The sequence below is a fragment of the Nycticebus coucang genome, unplaced genomic scaffold (genome assembly GCF_027406575.1).
Source record: "Nycticebus coucang isolate mNycCou1 unplaced genomic scaffold, mNycCou1.pri scaffold_95, whole genome shotgun sequence".
Lineage (NCBI taxonomy): Eukaryota > Metazoa > Chordata > Mammalia > Primates > Lorisidae > Nycticebus > Nycticebus coucang.
The window spans coordinates 74,469-82,000 of record NW_026515604.1 but is presented as its reverse complement, the minus strand read 5'-3'; positions in this window follow the sequence as shown (position 1 = coordinate 82,000).

Here is a 7,532-nt window from a genome sequence, read left to right as displayed (position 1 = left end):
CAGCTCACAGCATCCTCCATCTCCTGGGCTTAGGCGATAATCCTGCCTCGGTCTCCCGAGTAGCTTGGATTACAGGCGGCCGCCAGAACGCCCGGCTCTTTTGTTGCAGTTCGGCCTGGCCTGGGGTTGAACACACCACCCTCCGTATATGGGGCCGGCGCCTTGCTCACTGAGCCACAGGCCCCGCCCCCGTTATTTTCTATACTTAACAATAGCTTCCCCCCACACATACAGCTCTCCAGATACAGTGAAACCAGGTGTGGGAGAAGGATTTTTAACTAAATCAATTAGGTTGGGCGACGTGAGGTGGCTCAGGCCTGTAATCGAAGCACTTTGGGGGGTCTAGGTGGGCGGATCGCTTCAACTCACTGAGTTGAGCTCCCGAAAATGGGTTCGTTTCTTTGCTTTCCAGTTCTGGCGGAGTCCGGGCTTCAACCAACACCCACGGTATAATACGGGGCCGGCGCCCTAATCCTTGAGCCAGGGGCTGCGCCCACGCACAGGCACAGGCGTTTCTGAGCTGAGAGAAACCCCCGCTGAGGCCCCAGCTCTTGACCTCTTGTTGGCGGCCTCCAATTGGCTGCGGAGAGGGCCGGTCCTCCGTGTCTGCAGGTTGCTGACTTGTTCTGACTGCGTGTCCCAAGGCACCACTTTCGGGGTTTCTTTTTCCTTCTTTTATCCCTTGTTTCTCTCATTGCACATCTCACACTTGTGCTGGAACACATGATCATGACGCCTATGAACTACTAAAGGAGATGCTGCCACACACATCCCTCCGTCCTCCACTCCCTCTCCCCTTTCTTTCTCTCCTTCCCTCGTAACATCCCCCCTCCCCTGGCCCCCGCACCTGCATATGAAACCCGGGAGCTAGCTAAGAGTGAGCACGCCGGGTTCTCCTGTCAGGCAGGCAGGCATGCATGACACCCGCGTAGAGCACATGTGGGTGTTAGGAAACTTGGGTGTGCACGGTGCCCCGCGGATGAACAGACGTCCGATGCAGACCTTAGACCGGGGATCCTGTCACCTTAGCGCCTGTTGGTCGACCAGATGTCTCTTCTGCGTGTTTTGGCCTAGTCAGTCCAGCAGGTGGCGGCCTTGTATAATTTGTGGTTCCCCTGAGGCTCTGAGACTCGCCTCGCTCCTCCAAACCCCCTGTTCCTTCTTTCGTGTTCCTTTTCTCTCTCTCTCCCTCTCTCTATCTCTCTCCCTATCTCCCTCCCTTTCTCCCCCCTCTCCGTCTCTCTCCCCCTTCATTCTCACTCTCCCTTTATTCTGAAACGGTTCTTCTGACAATACGCACTGCTTGCCTCCTGTGTAACTACTAGAGCTAAAGAGCGAACTCGGCAGTGTGTGGGCCTAGGGGGTGTGTCATTCATATCAAAAAAAAAAAAAAAAAAAGAAAAAACTCTTCTTCATTCAGGTCTACACCACCAGCTAGGACAGTATACGTGTGTGGGATTATATATTTATTTATTTATATATTTTTTGGCCATACACCCTCAGTCCACCTTCACTGGGAAGAGCGGTGTGGCGCCATTCACAAGTCACAGCACACTCGAATTCTTGAGCTCCAGGGATGCTTTTGCTTCTGACCCCCGAACAGGTGGGACTATGCTGGGGTGTTGGGCGGTCGTCTCCTGTCTCCACCGGCCTCGGCCTCCCAGAATGCTAGCATCAGAGTGGAGATCAACCGCCCCCAACCCCATAACTTCTTTGGGTGTGTATGGAGCTGTTCCCGGCGACAAATCGGTCCTCTCAAAGCCCAGTGGGGAGGCGGTGCTGAGAAGGGCGGGGACAGATCCTAGGAGTTCTTCCCTTCAACCTCGGCTCCGGTCAGGTCAGGTCAGGTCAGGTCAGGTCAGCGCCACTGTGCTTGGCTGCTTAGCTCTTCTGTAAAACGGAACAGATCAGAAATAAAGGTCGAAAACTTAAATGAGGGGCGGCGCCTGTGGCTCAGTCGGTAAGGCTCCAGCCCCACAGACCGAGGGTGGCGCGTTCAAACCCGGCCCCGGCTGAAATGCAACCAAAAAATAGCTGGGCATGGTGGCGGGCTATTTTCGTCCCAGCTACTCGGGAGGCTGATGCAAGAGAATCGCTTAAGCCCAGGAGTTGGAAGTAGCTGTGAGCTGTGTGATGCCATGGCACTCTACCTGAAGGGTTTAAAGCGACACTCGGTCTCTACAAAAAAACAAACAAACAAAAAAAAAACACTTAATTCATTACTGAAGTTTTTTTCTGGATTGGAAAGCGGGGGTTCGGGGAGAGGAAGAGTTTCTGTTCCAGGAAGTGTGCTACGTGTCTATTTACTTCTATATTAGATCAATTTTAACATTTATTAATTTATTTTTTGAATTTTTGAATTCAACATTGAATTCATTTGAATTTTTTTTTTTTTTTTTTGGTGAGGCAGACCTTCACTGAGTCACCCTCCGTAGATTGCCTTGGTGTGGTGTCACAGCTCTCAAGAACCTCCAACTCTTGGGCGTGAACGATTGTCTGGCCTCAGCCTCCCAAGTACCTGGGACTGCATGAGCCCACCACAGCGCCAGGGTATTTTTGCTTTGTTGCAGTTGTCATTGTTGTGTAGCTTGTCAGACAGGGCTGGAATCCGCCAGCCTCCTCGGTGGATGTGGTTGGTGCCTTAACCACTGTGCTATGCACCACCCCCCCACGCCACGCCAGCCTATTTATTTATCTATTTATTTATTAAATATTTTCCTTCTTCTGCTGTGTTTGACTGGGGCCCGGTTTCAACCCGCCGCCTCTGGAACTTGGGGCCGGTGCCCTACTCCTCTGAGGAACGGGCACTGAACCACTTTTACTCTTTCATTTTCCTTCCTTCCTTCCTTCTTTCCTTCCTTCCTTCCTTCCATCGTTCCGTCCCATCCTTTCTCCTTCCCTCCATCCCTCCCTTCCTTCCTTCGTTCTTTCTTGTTTTTTTTCTTTCCAGTTTTTTTTGTCGGGGCTTGGTTTGAACCCGCCACCTCCGCAATATGCGGGCGGAGGGCGGGGGTGCCCGCAGGCGAACTCTTTCAAGGAAATGGTTTTGAGGAGGGGGCAGTTTTTCTCGCCACCCACCTCCTCTGTATATGGGGCCGGCACCCTACTCCTTTCACCCACAGGCGCCACCCGTTAACTTGTATTCCTTTTCCTTTTTGTAGAGACAGAGTTTCCCTTTATTGCCCTCGGTAGAGTGCCGTGGCGTCACACAGCTCACAGCATCCTCCATCTCCTGGGCTTAGGCGATAATCCTGCCTCGGTCTCCCGAGTAGCTTGGATTACAGGCGGCCGCCAGAACGCCCGGCTCTTTTGTTGCAGTTCGGCCTGGCCTGGGGTTGAACACACCACCCTCCGTATATGGGGCCGGCGCCTTGCTCACTGAGCCACAGGCCCCGCCCCCGTTATTTTCTATACTTAACAATAGCTTCCCCCCACACATACAGCTCTCCAGATACAGTGAAACCAGGTGTGGGAGAAGGATTTTTAACTAAATCAATTAGGTTGGGCGACGTGAGGTGGCTCAGGCCTGTAATCGAAGCACTTTGGGGGGTCTAGGTGGGCGGATCGCTTCAACTCACTGAGTTGAGCTCCCGAAAATGGGTTCGTTTCTTTGCTTTCCAGTTCTGGCGGAGTCCGGGCTTCAACCAACACCCACGGTATAATACGGGGCCGGCGCCCTAATCCTTGAGCCAGGGGCTGCGCCCACGCACAGGCACAGGCGTTTCTGAGCTGAGAGAAACCCCCGCTGAGGCCCCAGCTCTTGACCTCTTGTTGGCGGCCTCCAATTGGCTGCGGAGAGGGCCGGTCCTCCGTGTCTGCAGGTTGCTGACTTGTTCTGACTGCGTGTCCCAAGGCACCACTTTCGGGGTTTCTTTTTCCTTCTTTTATCCCTTGTTTCTCTCATTGCACATCTCACACTTGTGCTGGAACACATGATCATGACGCCTATGAACTACTAAAGGAGATGCTGCCACACACATCCCTCCGTCCTCCACTCCCTCTCCCCTTTCTTTCTCTCCTTCCCTCGTAACATCCCCCCTCCCCTGGCCCCCGCACCTGCATATGAAACCCGGGAGCTAGCTAAGAGTGAGCACGCCGGGTTCTCCTGTCAGGCAGGCAGGCATGCATGACACCCGCGTAGAGCACATGTGGGTGTTAGGAAACTTGGGTGTGCACGGTGCCCCGCGGATGAACAGACGTCCGATGCAGACCTTAGACCGGGGATCCTGTCACCTTAGCGCCTGTTGGTCGACCAGATGTCTCTTCTGCGTGTTTTGGCCTAGTCAGTCCAGCAGGTGGCGGCCTTGTATAATTTGTGGTTCCCCTGAGGCTCTGAGACTCGCCTCGCTCCTCCAAACCCCCTGTTCCTTCTTTCGTGTTCCTTTTCTCTCTCTCTCCCTCTCTCTATCTCTCTCCCTATCTCCCTCCCTTTCTCCCCCCTCTCCGTCTCTCTCCCCCTTCATTCTCACTCTCCCTTTATTCTGAAACGGTTCTTCTGACAATACGCACTGCTTGCCTCCTGTGTAACTACTAGAGCTAAAGAGCGAACTCGGCAGTGTGTGGGCCTAGGGGGTGTGTCATTCATATCAAAAAAAAAAAAAAAAAAAGAAAAAACTCTTCTTCATTCAGGTCTACACCACCAGCTAGGACAGTATACGTGTGTGGGATTATATATTTATTTATTTATATATTTTTTGGCCATACACCCTCAGTCCACCTTCACTGGGAAGAGCGGTGTGGCGCCATTCACAAGTCACAGCACACTCGAATTCTTGAGCTCCAGGGATGCTTTTGCTTCTGACCCCCGAACAGGTGGGACTATGCTGGGGTGTTGGGCGGTCGTCTCCTGTCTCCACCGGCCTCGGCCTCCCAGAATGCTAGCATCAGAGTGGAGATCAACCGCCCCCAACCCCATAACTTCTTTGGGTGTGTATGGAGCTGTTCCCGGCGACAAATCGGTCCTCTCAAAGCCCAGTGGGGAGGCGGTGCTGAGAAGGGCGGGGACAGATCCTAGGAGTTCTTCCCTTCAACCTCGGCTCCGGTCAGGTCAGGTCAGGTCAGGTCAGGTCAGCGCCACTGTGCTTGGCTGCTTAGCTCTTCTGTAAAACGGAACAGATCAGAAATAAAGGTCGAAAACTTAAATGAGGGGCGGCGCCTGTGGCTCAGTCGGTAAGGCTCCAGCCCCACAGACCGAGGGTGGCGCGTTCAAACCCGGCCCCGGCTGAAATGCAACCAAAAAATAGCTGGGCATGGTGGCGGGCTATTTTCGTCCCAGCTACTCGGGAGGCTGATGCAAGAGAATCGCTTAAGCCCAGGAGTTGGAAGTAGCTGTGAGCTGTGTGATGCCATGGCACTCTACCTGAAGGGTTTAAAGCGACACTCGGTCTCTACAAAAAAACAAACAAACAAAAAAAAAACACTTAATTCATTACTGAAGTTTTTTTCTGGATTGGAAAGCGGGGGTTCGGGGAGAGGAAGAGTTTCTGTTCCAGGAAGTGTGCTACGTGTCTATTTACTTCTATATTAGATCAATTTTAACATTTATTAATTTATTTTTTGAATTTTTGAATTCAACATTGAATTCATTTGAATTTTTTTTTTTTTTTTTTGGTGAGGCAGACCTTCACTGAGTCACCCTCCGTAGATTGCCTTGGTGTGGTGTCACAGCTCTCAAGAACCTCCAACTCTTGGGCGTGAACGATTGTCTGGCCTCAGCCTCCCAAGTACCTGGGACTGCATGAGCCCACCACAGCGCCAGGGTATTTTTGCTTTGTTGCAGTTGTCATTGTTGTGTAGCTTGTCAGACAGGGCTGGAATCCGCCAGCCTCCTCGGTGGATGTGGTTGGTGCCTTAACCACTGTGCTATGCACCACCCCCCCACGCCACGCCAGCCTATTTATTTATCTATTTATTTATTAAATATTTTCCTTCTTCTGCTGTGTTTGACTGGGGCCCGGTTTCAACCCGCCGCCTCTGGAACTTGGGGCCGGTGCCCTACTCCTCTGAGGAACGGGCACTGAACCACTTTTACTCTTTCATTTTCCTTCCTTCCTTCCTTCTTTCCTTCCTTCCTTCCTTCCATCGTTCCGTCCCATCCTTTCTCCTTCCCTCCATCCCTCCCTTCCTTCCTTCGTTCTTTCTTGTTTTTTTTCTTTCCAGTTTTTTTTGTCGGGGCTTGGTTTGAACCCGCCACCTCCGCAATATGCGGGCGGAGGGCGGGGGTGCCCGCAGGCGAACTCTTTCAAGGAAATGGTTTTGAGGAGGGGGCAGTTTTTCTCGCCACCCACCTCCTCTGTATATGGGGCCGGCACCCTACTCCTTTCACCCACAGGCGCCACCCGTTAACTTGTATTCCTTTTCCTTTTTGTAGAGACAGAGTTTCCCTTTATTGCCCTCGGTAGAGTGCCGTGGCGTCACACAGCTCACAGCATCCTCCATCTCCTGGGCTTAGGCGATAATCCTGCCTCGGTCTCCCGAGTAGCTTGGATTACAGGCGGCCGCCAGAACGCCCGGCTCTTTTGTTGCAGTTCGGCCTGGCCTGGGGTTGAACACACCACCCTCCGTATATGGGGCCGGCGCCTTGCTCACTGAGCCACAGGCCCCGCCCCCGTTATTTTCTATACTTAACAATAGCTTCCCCCCACACATACAGCTCTCCAGATACAGTGAAACCAGGTGTGGGAGAAGGATTTTTAACTAAATCAATTAGGTTGGGCGACGTGAGGTGGCTCAGGCCTGTAATCGAAGCACTTTGGGGGGTCTAGGTGGGCGGATCGCTTCAACTCACTGAGTTGAGCTCCCGAAAATGGGTTCGTTTCTTTGCTTTCCAGTTCTGGCGGAGTCCGGGCTTCAACCAACACCCACGGTATAATACGGGGCCGGCGCCCTAATCCTTGAGCCAGGGGCTGCGCCCACGCACAGGCACAGGCGTTTCTGAGCTGAGAAAAACCCCCGCTGAGGCCCCAGCTCTTGACCTCTTGTTGGCGGCCTCCAATTGGCTGCGGAGAGGGCCGGTCCTCCGTGTCTGCAGGTTGCTGACTTGTTCTGACTGCGTGTCCCAAGGCACCACTTTCGGGGTTTCTTTTTCCTTCTTTTATCCCTTGTTTCTCTCATTGCACATCTCACACTTGTGCTGGAACACATGATCATGACGCCTATGAACTACTAAAGGAGATGCTGCCACACACATCCCTCCGTCCTCCACTCCCTCTCCCCTTTCTTTCTCTCCTTCCCTCGTAACATCCCCCCTCCCCTGGCCCCCGCACCTGCATATGAAACCCGGGAGCTAGCTAAGAGTGAGCACGCCGGGTTCTCCTGTCAGGCAGGCAGGCATGCATGACACCCGCGTAGAGCACATGTGGGTGTTAGGAAACTTGGGTGTGCACGGTGCCCCGCGGATGAACAGACGTCCGATGCAGACCTTAGACCGGGGATCCTGTCACCTTAGCGCCTGTTGGTCGACCAGATGTCTCTTCTGCGTGTTTTGGCCTAGTCAGTCCAGCAGGTGGCGGCCTTGTATAAGTTGTGGTTCC